Source organism: Panthera leo, chromosome F2, assembly GCF_018350215.1.
Source record: "Panthera leo isolate Ple1 chromosome F2, P.leo_Ple1_pat1.1, whole genome shotgun sequence".
In the NCBI taxonomy this organism is placed as follows: domain Eukaryota; kingdom Metazoa; phylum Chordata; class Mammalia; order Carnivora; family Felidae; genus Panthera; species Panthera leo.
The window spans coordinates 11,581,638-11,595,954 of NC_056695.1; the positions used below are offsets into that span (position 1 = coordinate 11,581,638).

At 38.2% G+C, this 14,317-nt stretch overlaps 1 long non-coding RNA gene across 1 annotated transcript; it reads right to left on the reverse strand.

The window, feature by feature from the left end:
- Window positions 1–7,740: 7,740 nt before the first annotated feature.
- On the reverse strand, window positions 7,741–13,292 carry LOC122211002. The gene is made up of 3 exons (XR_006198413.1): window positions 12,806–13,292; window positions 11,046–11,122; window positions 7,741–8,358 (listed from the first exon to the last, which is right to left on the reverse strand). It is a non-coding gene; the product is annotated as an uncharacterized LOC122211002 (long non-coding RNA).
- Window positions 13,293–14,317: the final 1,025 nt, after the last annotated feature.

Genomic DNA, 14,317 nt, shown 5'->3' on the forward strand with positions numbered 1-14,317 from the left:
AAAGATTTCTCCCATATCCAGATTACTCTTGGGTTCTATCGACTTGGGCAGTGACACAGAGGTGACAGCATGGCAGAGTAGGCAGTTTGGACGGGTCATGTAGGACACTGAGACATAAGGACAGAACCTTGGCTCTGCGACTTATTTGCTGTGTGGCCTTGGGTAAACTACTTATTCTCTCTGAGCCTCAACTGCTTCCCCTATGAACTGGGAGTAGTTATTCCCACTTATGGGTTTATTGTGAGGGACTGGTAAATGTTCTTTCTCTTTCCTTCCACGTAAGCAAAATGTATTTACCGTGAGGTAAAGTGAAGCGAACACCCATAACCACAAGGGACTGAAAACTTCCTCTCCTACCAATCTCCCTTCTACTCTCCCTATTCCAGTCGCCTTATTGTTCTTCCCCACAGCTTTAGATGGACTCTTCCTCTTCCAGGAATGTGTTTCCTCCAGACATCCCCAGACATAGCACCTCTTACACAACCTCGACGAGATCCACCCTGTGTAAAATTATAACCTTCCTTCCTTTCTTCTTTCCTACCTTCCTACCTTTCTTCCTTCTTTCCCTTCTCTCTTCCTTCTTACTCTTTATTTATTGTTGATCTCACCTGCTACACTAACAAAAGTGCCACAAGGGCAGGGATATTTCTGTTTTGCTTGTTGATGTATCACAATTTCCTAGAACACCACATTATAGTTTTTCAGTAAATACCCTTTCCCTATTTTGCACTTAATAACATGATATAAAGCTATGGAAGACAAGGCTAAAATTAGACAGCTCACTTTGCTATATCTGTGACTACCTTTCATGTTTGCTTAAACTTTATAAAGTTTCTGTAATAATTTTAGATTTACAGAGAAGTTACCAAGATAGTACAGAGAGTTCCCGTATATCCTTCACCCAGCTTCCCCTAATGATAACATCTTACATAACCATGGTACATTTGTCAAAACTAAGAAGTTAACATTCTGGCAGTACTTTTTAAACAAATTAATTGATAAAAAGCACCAACACATCAATGAAGTTTATGGTCATATGTTCATGCCATTAACCCAAAATAGATAGTGACAAGAACAGAGTGTCCTGAAATGATTTCACTTCCTCTCTTTTTTCTTTCACATTTGGTCATCTTGGAAATCCTTTCTATGTGAATAACATGTATATTTAAGGGCTTAGGTTGGTAGATTTGCAAAAGACTTTCCCACGAGGGAAATCTAGAAGACCCCTGAAAATCTCAGGTAGGAAAGCCTTTAGAACTCTTATAAAAATATCCTGTGACTGTCTACTAAATCACCAGCTTAAAAGAAAGGTTCCTTCGTTTCTGAAACAGTAGGATAAAGTACAGAGAGGACATGTAACATTATTCTTAACGAGAAGCTTGTTCTGTCTCTAACATGTAAATGTTTACTCAGTGCCCTGGGAAATGGTTCTAGAATGCCAAGGTGTTGACAAATTGCTAGGGACTCTGTTAAGCGCCCTCATTAGCTTTGAGCTCAGATACAGTACCTCGCAAAGCACTCCCCCCCCCCCCCCCACGTTTCCCAATTTGTCAGCAGGAGATCTGCCGTACAGCAAGCCATCACTTTTCCCAGTCCGGAGCAAAAACAGCTGGGAAGATGCAAAGGCATGATGGCACTTGATCTGTGACTCAATTAAGCAGGATGGGACAGCTGTGCCTTTCGCAACTGCAAAACAGTCAGCAAGCACTCAGCACTCACAGAAGCTGGGTCTCCTCTTCTGTGCACCTAATCATCCTTGGTTCTGGGCTACCTTACCACCATCCCTTTATTTAATTCTCCCTCTTACCTTCCACCACCTCCAGTCTTGTTTCCGTTCAACTCCTTTTATTCGCTAGTTCGACAACTGTTAGACACCATTTGCCAAAGAGATTTACACACACTGTTTCACTTAATTCTGACCAAGGTCCCAGGACACATAACTATTTCATTTAATAAATGGGGGAAAAAAGGAAGTTCAAAGACCTTGAGAAACTTGCTCACATAAAATGACTGCTGGCAAGTGGCACAGTCCGTATTCAGACCCAGACCCATGAGACCCCAAAGTCATTATCTTCTCCTTCTGTGATGTCCTACTGCATTTCAAGGAAAATAAAAATTACAAAGGAATTCCTTTTTTTGTCAAATGATTTCATATAATTAAATAAATTTGTTGAATTGATGTTTTTTGGTCAAGAGTAACTTGATTGAGGGTAAAGCCACATTAATGGATTCTTGACCTCATGGACTTACCATTCTACCAAAACACAATGCAGAGGGTGGGAAGGGGAGAGCAAAAGGGAAATATTTGCCTTTTTTTCAGCAGACGGTGGAGAAAACAAACAGAAAATGGGCCCTCAATTTGAATTTCTACCTCACAGAGATGTTCTCTGAACCCCAACTGAGTAAGAAACCTCATGCCCCACCCACCCTCGGCTCCCCAACTCAAAGCCTTTGCTCCTGAGGTCTCCTTGCCCTTACATCCTCCCCATACCCTGGGCTTTGATTTCTACTTCTCTGGTCTATCACACTGTGTTCTCCCACAATGGCATCTAGCATGATGCTTACATGCTCAGCAAATTTTTGATTGAAAGAACAATCTTCTCAAGACGGATATCCTAAGGACACATTACATAAACTATGGTTCACATTAGATAACTCAGTCATGGTCAAAGTGGCATCAGTGAGGAAGTGTTGGGAGAGGAGGCAGAGCAGTCAGAAAACAAAAACTCATCTTCTTACTCTCTCAAACTATTTTTAATGGTAATAATTATTTATTCTGAATCTCACAAAAGAAGGCCATTGAAATTTATACTTGCTTTATCAAACTGGGGAATGGAAATCATTTTACTTCTCTGTGCTGCAATTTTTTCATCTGCAGAGCAGGAAAAATAATCTTGCCTATAAGGACTGAGTAAGATCTTCCCTACTAACATACTGAGGACATATCTGGCACATAGTAATCACTCAAAAGAAGTAGTTTTATCATTGTCAGTATTGTTAGTATTGGTATCTTTTAAATTTTAACTACCTTGAGCATATCTCTGAGCCTCAGTTTCTCACCTGTGTGTAATTTGTGCACAACCTTTCATATTCCTTCCAGATATTAACTTCTAAGATTTAAAGTCTCTCAATATTTATATATTTCAGATTATCCCAGAATTAAATAAGAATCTCAGGCTCCTAATATTTTCTTCCACCACAGATTGTATATTTATATGACAATTTTATGTGTATATTTCTATGAATGAGTGTGTGGTGTGGAATAGAATAGTTTGACCCCACTAAAACTTATTTTTTACAACATTCTAAAGCAACAATCCAAACCTTTGGAATACTAAAAATATTTTTGTTTGGTTTTAATCTGATAGTCCATTGTTTGAAAGAAATCACTTTCAGAGAAAATTTAAATAAGATGTGCTCTCACCAATAGTTATTGCCTTCCTGAGATATTTTGAAATTCTAACTTTTTTATGGTTCTTTAAAGTAAATAACACTAAATTTAACCCAAAATCCAATATGTTGATATGAAAAAGTAATTTTTGATATACCATCACTTTTCTCTTGTTCTTAAAATAAGGTATTTTCAGCTTATCTATTTTCAAATAGTATTTTCAAATAGTTCCTAAATAATAGTTTGCTTTGGATGATTGACTATGGGAATTTTGCCCATACAATACCTCCAAAGCATGACATTTTAAATCACATACTCCTTTCACTCGTGATGTTTAAAGTGAATTTCATAGCGTTACACATTTTATCACTTGGAGATGGAATAAGATATTTACATGGGTTCCATCTCTACCTCCACAATTGAAAAAGTATGGCCAAGTCTTATTAAAAGCATGCATGCTTGGCTATTGAAGCTGAAAAGCAATACAGAAGAATGGTCTTAAATATACACGTTCAAGGGCGCACGCATGGAAATCAAGTCCCAGTGATGTAGGATGGCATACAGATCTTCCTTCTATGTGACCTTTCAGAGATCTCTGGGAGAACGTATTCAGTCAACTCCCCACTCCTGCACGGTACCACCCTCTTGCTTCCACCTCCCTGCCTCCCTGCCTTCTCAGTCACCTTTACTGGCCTCTCTTCCTTCAGCTTTTCCAGAAGCCTGCCAGTGAGCCCCCAAGTTTAGTCCTTGCCCCTTCTTTCATTCTAAATATTCTCTAGGCCCCCTCAAACGCTGGCCTGGCTTCCACCACCACTTCTGCGGTAACGAACTCCAAAACAGCATCTCTTGTCCATGCACCTGTCATGAGCGTCAGCTCTGTACAACCCATGCCCTACTCGACATCTCAATAAATGCAGCCCCTAGGCGAGCCAAGTTCCACATGTCTGAAACCACCTCGGTGTCTTTCCCTCAAGGTTACATGCTGGTATTATATGGCCCATCTTGTCAATGACGCTAAATTTCTTTGTCCTCAGTTTCCTCGTTTTAACAATTAAAAATCTGAATTTAGTATCCTGTAAACCTGTGAATCTTTGAGACAAGAATGAGAAGATAAAGCATCCATGGGAAACGCGGCACATCAACAGGCTGACGAATGAAATAGAAGATATCTAAAAGAAACACTCAGGGTGCTGGGTGGCTCAGTCAGTTAAGCGTCTGACTTCGGTTCGGGTCATGATCTCCCAGTTCATGGGTTCAAGCCCCATGTCCGGCTTTGTGCTGACAGCTTGGACCCTGGAGCCTGCTTCAGATTCTGTCTCCCTCTTACTCTGCCCCTCCCCTGCTGTGCTGTGTGTGTGTGTGTGTGTGTGTGTGTCTAAAAAATAAATAAACATTAAATTAAAAAAAAAAATAATGGCTTTTGGGGAAAAAATAGAAGAAAAATAAAATACAAGTACTCAAATCTCTATCAGTTGAAAAGTATTACATGATTTAAACTTAGAAGAGCAATAGAATGGAGAAAAGAGAGGCAGAAATCTACAAGATGCGTGCAAGAAAGCGTCAGGGAGCTTAGACTGTATAGAATAGAGGCGGCATGTTGGGAGGATTTAGGAAATAAATATCAGTTATGTGGGGCCAGGCTGGGAAAGGCCTTGAAAACTGCAGACGAGCTCGGCCTTAATGTGATTGGCAGCCAAGCAACATTACAGTGTATTGTGAGGGATCACTATGAGAAGGGGTGACTGGATAGCAGGCTGTAAGATGGCCGAGAAGGGAAGAAAACGGACAGGACACTTGGTAAGAGGTTAGCGGCCTGTGCAGGCTTGAATCCCAGGTCAGCCACCTGACGCCACGTATGCCCTCTCAGCCTCAATTCCTTCTCTGTGAAACGGAGTGTAGTGACGAGGTGGAGGGAAGGCCGTGGAAGTAACTGTCAGCTCCTGTTGTGGTTTTAAAGGCATAAAGTATGTGATACAGGCATGAACAAGGTGGCAGTGTGGCTGAGCGGAGGTCGCATCTGAGAGGTGCTTTGCAGGGGACAATATCAAGCCTGAATGCAAGAGGAAGAAATGGAAAATGTAAATCTCATGCTAGTAGCAGGGAAACTTAAAAGAATTACTGAAGCTTAGCGAAAGTCTGGATCAATTGGGAAGGGAATTTTGCCTGATGGAAAGAGTGCATGGTCACACTACCGGTCACCTTAGTTGGCTAAGTCATTGGATCATGGGTCATTTTATCACGTTTTGCAAACAGAGATATTTGGGAGAATAGAAGCCACTCATATAATCCTAAAATGAGAGAATAATGGTAGTTCCAGCTAGAAAATGATGAACGAGTTAATTTTTTACAAGTTTACTTGTAAGTTGACATTTAATATTTTATTGATTTTGCATATGGCCTCAGCTACATCATGTCAAAAACTCGGCACTTGACCCATTCCAGATAAATTCCTAAGGCCTTTCAGCTTTTGAAAACAAAGGGTAACATAATCTTAGGACAAACTTCATCAGGCACCAAATTATGCCTAAATAAAGAGGAACTAATTTGCACTGCAGGGTGGTAGTGAGGGTAGGGGTGTCTATTTAACTGGTATTCCCTAGGTACAGAAAGGGACACCTGAATGCATTGCATTTGGGGGATTTGATGTTCAGAGTAAAACACAACCACAGATTTTTCTAGAACTGTGATTTATCCACACACAATCAAGCATAGATTTCAGTGCAAAAGGGACTCACATAAAAGCAGTGTATAATGACACCAAAAATTGAACTCTGCACTGGGAATTGCTTTCTATATAAGAGAGACAAAATAGGAAAAATATTTGATGTATTTACTATCAACACTGCAGTAATAAAACTTCTCTGTGTTTTATAAAATCCGTCTCTAAATGATGCATGCAGTAGCTTTTAGATGTAAAATTGTATGTGATTCCAACATACTCAACGTCTCAATTAATATCAGGGTTTGTGAAGTCCTTATTCTAAATAGAGTGCTGCGCTGGACACAGGAATACATCACTGAGCAAGAAAGGTACGAGTCCTGCCCTCAGAGCACTTACATACAATACCACTTGTGAGAGTTTTCAAGTTCAGACAACTTAAGTAGCACCAAAGGCTTTCCTTATAAGACAGCGGTAAACTCAAGATCAGAACCCACGTCACCTACAGTTGAACATTCTATCAAACATATCATGGCCGTCTGACATGAAAACCAGCTGCACACCAGTCAACCCCCGGCCTCTGCAATCTGTCACCTGGCCCACCGCATCCCACCTCCAAGTCCTTCTACCCATGCTCTTCACATTTGTACCACCATCACCCAGTCCTTCTCGCCATATGTGTCTACCCCACTACGAGAGCGTCTTCACTGAGTGTTTGACATCTCTTCCACCCACACCCACAGATACATCTCTCTATATAGAACCCGAGTGACCTTTCCAGACAGCATATTCTGATTATGTCACACACCCGTTTCTCATTCCCATGACCGAACCACTGCAATGCCTACAGTTTGCTCAGACGATGGAGACCGAACTTTGCCGTATGTTCTACAGGGTATTCTACAGCTCCCAGTTTGTCTCACATCTTGTTTCCTCCCTTAGGTCACACTCCAGCCACACTGGGTTTCTAGCATTTTCTCAGCACACCACGTTCTCTTCCATCAGAGGTTGTACACATCGTACGCGTGCTTTAATCTCTGTGAGAAGCAATTCTTCCATTCTCTCCTTCACCTTGTAAACTCGTCTTTCCTTTCCTAGATAGTAGCCCAATCATTACTTGCTTAGCGAGTCTCCCCTGATATCCTAGACAAAGTCAAATCTCATAACACTCATTTGTCAGAGTTTCAATTTTACACATGTATGTGTGATTACTAATATCCATTGCCCTTACAGGCTTTAGGGTGTTTGAACGGAGCTATACCCCAGGTAGCTAGAAAGTTGCCTGACATATAATAGGAATTCAAAGGTTTGATTCAAACAGAAGACACCGTCTCTGTTTTTCCTCACTATTACATCCCAGTGCCCAACACTCAGTATAAGATTGCTATTTGCTAAGAAAATAACTAAATTGACAAATATTTATTAAGATTTAGAAAGGCCAAACAAGAAAAGCATGTCTCTGTCATGCTACTATATCATGTCAATATACATTGATAGAAAATATCTACAACATAGTTTTATATGAAAATAAAAGCATTTTAGAGATATATATATATCTAAATATGCCATGAACCATAAATATGGCATAAATATGGCATCTAGATATCTAGATATGGCATGAACCCATTATCTTTTAGAGCTCCATGTAGGGGTGTGTGAGATTAGAAACTTCAGAAAGACATACAGCATCTCAGAGGGGACAAGGAGGCAGTTTTTATTTTTCATTTTGTCTCTTTCTGGCATTGTCTGAAATCTTAAAAATTGTCATGGGTTCGCTTTACATTCAGATGAAATAGTAACTATACCTAGTTTTATAAGCGAAAAAGAAAGAAATTTAGAAGACAACAGAACACAAAAATATTTTCAGACATAATTATTCACTCAATAGCTTTGCCACCTGGCAGCTTGTCAGAAGAAACTACTTGCAGATAGTCTTCGGCATTCAAAAACGAACTCAGAAGCAGCAATGAGCAAAATTGCTGATTATTTCTAAATGCAAACATATCCTATGAAAACATATGAAGAAATTTAGACAATTCCAATGTAGAAATGACAGGATGAAGGAAAAGAAGAGGTTGCTAATGTTAAGTTTTTGTTTGAAAAGGACTTCCGGTAGACTTTAACTTTACAGGAGAAATACGTTTTTGTGTGTATCCTAAAAATGTATAAGTAACACTACCGTATGTGCCTCTCAAGATGCGGTCTGAGGACTTGTGAGGGTCCCTGGGATCATTTCAGGGCGTCTGCACTGTCCAACTTTTTCCAAGCATGCATCTGCATGAGGCTTGATGGCATTCATATTCACCAACTGAAACGACATATCGGAACAGAATAAGTGCGGAACCAGATCCAAGAATCCACCTCTCTTCTTTGGACACAAATATTAAAGACGTGTCAAATGTAGAACAATGCTCCTCTTCTCACTAACTGTTTTCGCTCAGGGAAATACATTTTTTCAAAAAACGCCATTACTTATGCTAACATATAGTAGGTTAAATTTTGTTTTTAACCAATAAGTAGTTCACATTTTTGCATATAGCAAATATTGAAAGATACAACTCAAGAGGTCTTTGGAGTCCTAAATATATATTAAGAATGTAAAGGGTTTCCAAAACCAAAGTATTTGAGAACTGCTACACTGATATAATAGCTATGTAACGTGTAATTTCCAATAAGCTAAGGGAAAAAAAGGAAAAAATTCGATCAGGACTTTTTTTTTTTAATGTTTATTTATTTTTGATAGAAAGAGACAGAGCTTGAGCAGGGGAGGGGGCAGAGAGAGAGGGAGACACAGAATTGGAAGCAGGCTCCAGGCTCTGAGCTGTGAGCACAGAGCCCACACGGAGCTCAAACTCACGAAATGTGAGATCATGACCTGAGCCGAAGTTGGATGCTTAACTGACTGAACCACCCAAGTGCCCCAGGGCTTTTTTTTTTTTAATGACCAGATTCTCACTAGTTAATTAACACATCCAGCACTTCACATATTTATCATTTCTTTTTAGTGAGAACATTTAAGCTCTACTCTCTTAGCAAATTTTAATTATACAATACATTATTTATCAACTATAGTCATCGTGTTTTACATTAGATCCTCAAACCTTATTCACTTTATAGCTGAAAATTTGTTCAATCAATTCTTTAGAATGAGAAAAGGGTAAAAAAATAACCCTTAAAAAAGCATAGTGAGTGGAAAACACAAAATAAAATGGCAAAACTAAGTCCAAATATATTAATAGAAATAAATATAAAAGGGTTAAATTCACCTATCAAAATATAATGTTTATTAGAGTTCCACAAAAATAAAATGACACAGAAAAAGTTAAAATAAAGGCAGATAATCACCTAAAGAAAGTCTAGGTTGACAAAACAAAATTTAAGCAAAAAGCAAGAAAAAGGGGCAGAAGGAGCACTTCATGTTGAGAAAAAAGAAAGTTCACCAAAAATATATAACGATTATGAATTTGACTATAATTTACAACACACCTCATGATAAGTAGAAAAAAAAATAAAAGAATCACAAGAAGAAATTTATACCATAGTAATACTCGGAAAGTTTAAGCGTAATTTTCAAACCAATACATCAAGAAGACAACATTGACAGAGATTTGAATAACAACTTTAACAAGAAAATAGATCCAGAAATAGATCAGTTCCAAAAAATTAATACCATATGCACTCAGCCATCGTAAAGTTGATATCATATACACTGTCTCTAACCATAATGCAGTAAAACTGGGAATAAGATCCTGAATTGCACCTTTCCCACTCTTCCAAAAAAAACTGTATGAAAAATTTTTAAAAACTTCGAAATAATTCATTAGTAACAAAACGTATGTAATTATTAGAACACAAAAATACATAGTAAACATTATGTAATATGAATATAGAAATATTTAGAAGTAAATTTCTATTTTAAACTCCTGTATTAGAATATAATAATAATTAAAAATATATGAGTTAAACAGTCAACTCAAGGAAGTAGAAAATAACAGTGAAACAAACTCAAAGAAAAAGAAAGAAGTAAGCATAGATTGAAGAAAATTTTGATGAAATAGAAAACACACAAACATGCACACATATGTACACAAAACAGTGGATATCAGCAGCGTAACAGATAGGTCAATATTTGATAAAATAAAACAGACAAACTTCTGGGAAGACTCATTCATGAAAATAATAACAATAGGAATTGTTAAGACTATTAACAGACTTAATACTTTTACTCAAAGGGGAATAGTGTGGAGTAATAGTGGATAACATGTCAGTAAACAGAAACCCAGCTAAAATGGACAATTTTCTTAGAAATTAAAGTTTTGAAAATCTAGACATAGTCAAAATAAATAAATAAATAAATAAATAAATAAATAAATAAATAAATAAAACCTGCAAATAGCTGAATAAGCATTAAAGAAAACTCTCTCTCTCCAAGACAGTCACGATGCTAAGTATTTTTTTTTTTTTTTACTAAATCTGAGAGTAATCCAAAATTCTTAACTTACACAAATGTTCCAGAGAATGGAAATAGAGGAAAGGAATAGAAGAAGAAAAAAAGAATTTTATGAATCCCATCCAGCAGTGTTTCAAAACCTAAGATGTTGCAACAAAGTAGCAAGTATCCCAGGAATTCAAGAACGGTTTAACATTTGGTGATTTATTTGTGTTAATTGTCATATTACCATATGGAAAGTGGGGAAAGTCATTCAATTGAAAGTCATTCAATAAATTTAATTCATGATAAAAAAAATCTTAGGAAACATATTTTAGAAGGGAACTTCAATAGCCAAAAAAGAGGATTCATCTTATATCTGGCATCATGCTTAATGGGAAAAGTTTTGAAGCAGATATATTAAAGTCAGGCATAGGACCAGGATATCCACTGGTACTCCTAATATTCAACATTGCACCAGAGGTACCAGCCATTGTAATAAAATAGAATAAAAAATAAAGAAGTAGAAAAATTGTGAAGGAAAAGCCAACACTATCTTTACTCACATACAATGTGTTTGCGCAAAAGCCCAGAAGAATCTGCAGGCAATTTTTAAAATTAGTCTAGGAGTCCAGAAAGATTGCTAGAGGCAAACAAATGTACACAAATTAATAACATTTCTATATGCCAGCTATATCCAAATAAAAATATAATAACAATATTTCATTCAAAATAGCAATATAGGGGCTCCTGGGTGGTTCAGTTGGTTAAGCATCTGACTCTTGATTCCGGCTCAGGTTGTGATCTCATGGTTCATTAGATTGAGCCCCGCATTGGGCTCTGCGCCGACAGGGCAGAGCCTGCTTGGGATTCTCTCTCTCCCTTTCTCTCTCTCTCTGCCCCTCCCATGCTTGCTCACACACACACACACTCTCTCTCTCTCTCTCTCTCTCTCAAAATAAAAATAAACTTTTAAAAAAGAATTTATTTTTTTAAAAATAAAATAAATAGATGGGGCGCCTGGGTGGCGCAGTCGGTTAAGCGTCCGACTTCAGCCAGGTCACGATCTCGCGGTCCGTGAGTTCGAGCCCCGCGTCAGGCTCTGTGCTGACTGCTCAGAGCCTGGAGCCCGTTTCAGATTCTGTGTCTCCCTCTCTCTCTGACCCTCCCCCGTTCATGCTCTGTCTCTCTCTGTCCCAAAAAAATAAATAAAAATAAATAAATAAATAAAATAAAATAAAATAAAATAAATAGCAATATAATCTATAGAGCACCAAGAAAGCCAAAAATTACCTTTACATAATGAGTAGAACCCATGGAGTCAGATCAGTTTGGTTTCAATTCATCTCCTTCAATAAGTAGCCTCATGACTTTGGTCAAATTACTCAATCTCTCCAGACTGATTTTTCTCATTTGGAAAATGGGAACAATAATTGGCACTTTTCTCAGAGGGTTCATATGAAGATTAAATGAAATAATACATGCAAACTACTCAAAATGATATCTGGCTCAATTTGTGTAGTAGTGGTAGCAACACTTTTTTTAGTGTTTATTTATTTTTGAGAGAGACAGAGACAATGCGAGTGGGTTAGGGGCAGAGAGAGAGGGAGACACAGAATCCGAAGCAGGCTCCAGGCTCTGAGCCATCAGCACAGAGCCCCACGCAGGGCTCAAACTCACAGACCGCGAGATCATGACCTGGGCCGAAGCCGGACCCTCAACCGACTGCGCCACCGAGGCGCCCCAAGCATTTGTAATAGACATATAGGCAAACCCTGTATGGAAAAAGTTGTATAGTTTTATTCACAGACACAAAAGAATTGAAATAGAATTGGAAAAATTTGGGTAGACAAGTCCATTATCTTGAAGATGTTTAATTTCCCCACTTTCTTCTATCAATTCAATTCATTTATAATCAAAATGCCAATAAGATTTTACAGAATTTGAAATACTAAATCTATTATTGTAAGGAAGAATAAAGGCATAAGAAAAACCAACATAATTTTGAAATATAACAAGAATACCAGGAATCAAAATATATTACAGAGTTATAGTAATAATAGACAGTACTAGTTAAGGGAAATGTCCGTGAAGATCAAAAACAATTTCTTGTGCATACATGAACTTGGAATGTGATAACATTGAAATAAGTGGGGAGTATTTTTTCAATAAATGGGACAACTGGTTTTCCTACGAAACATTACAAAAATAGATCTTTATTTCATACCATACACATTTCAAAATAAGAACAAATTATTTTTACATTTCTAAATGTTCACAAAATTCAACAACAGCATCTCCAGTGGTTACAGTCTACCAGACATACCTCAGACAGGAAGGGACGGACAGACCACGCAGCTCAGCTCCGTTCCCCAGAAATTTATTTTTCTTTCACCACCACTCTGCTAGCCTCAGTGGGGGAGGGGGAAAGGATGATGCTTCTCCTTTACACTGGCTCAAAAAAATACACAATATTATCTTCATGACTATCTGCGTCATGACTAACGGGTTAAATAGTGGAGGAAACTGTCCAGGGAGACAGTAGGGAGAAACTGAAGCCGGTGCTGTGATCGAGCTGAGCCATCAGGCTCCGATCTCAGACGCCCTCATATTCCCACCTACTAAGCTGCCTACTGACACTTCTGCTTTCCCTCTGGTTCAGTGGGAAAAGGGGTCCTGGCACAGCGCAGTCCAACCCATCCGGTTGTGTTTAAGTCCTATCTCCTCCCACTTTCTTAAGGAACTTCAGAAAATTTAGCTTTTCTGTAGCTTGCTGTATCGGGCCAGGGTGGGGAGGGCCAGAGGTGGGGGTGAGGCTACTCTGTTCCTGATGAGATGGCAACACGTAAGCTGCTTCAACATGCACCACACATCCACAAGGAAATCAGGGAAGACGGGGCGAGGTTCTTGTTGCTACCTCATTTTCACTAAAAAAAAAAAAAAAAAGTGAATTGTGTTTTGTTTTGTTTTAACCTACATAAAGAGAATTTTTTCCAACTTATCCTTTACTGAATACTAAAAGCAGGATCATGCCAGAAGTACATGAATTTCAAACTGATCTGTAAATATTGCTATCATAATCATGTCCACTTGTAGGTATTAAGTAACTGTAGCTGCTTCCTCGCCGCCCAGACGTTACAAACAAAAGTCTAGGGAGCCAGCGTGCCCTCCAGGGCTGTCCTGGCGAAGCACACAGCACGGCTTAATCTGAGTCACGGGCACTTTAAAAAAGAGCTTTCTCCCTTCTTTTCCCAAAGAGGAATCTAGTAGCATTTCTTACAGTTAATTATCTGTTCTCCTCTTTTTAATTGGAAAGAGGCTTTCAAGTGACTCATAACAAAAATTTGACCTCAGTAAAAACAGAAAGCTAGGGCAATTGTTCAACAGTGTGGTTTTTTGAACAGTTAATACTATTTTCATCCTTATAAAATTCCAACTCTGTCAAACAAGGAAGGTGACATAAGCCAAGAAATACATATCCTACCACTTTCACTTTTATGATTTTGGAAACCATTAAATAACTGAAGAAAAAAAAAAAGAAAAGATGAAATGCAGCCAAGTAAGAGAGAGAATGGGACTCTGTGTCTTTAAGCGAGGCAGAAAAATAAAACCCAATCATTCCAAATGTATTGCTTTAGTCATCTGGTTTCATTCTATTAATGACCTTTAACATCTGCAAAAATATTGTGAAAAGCTAATTTTGTTTGTACTGAGGTGGTGCAGAACAGTTTCTGGCTGTCACTCTAGGATATGCTATAAAATAAAATTGTCTTTCTGGGAGTCTGACAAAAACCTACTGTACGAATCCAGTTTATTTACAACATCTAGGAATGAAAAG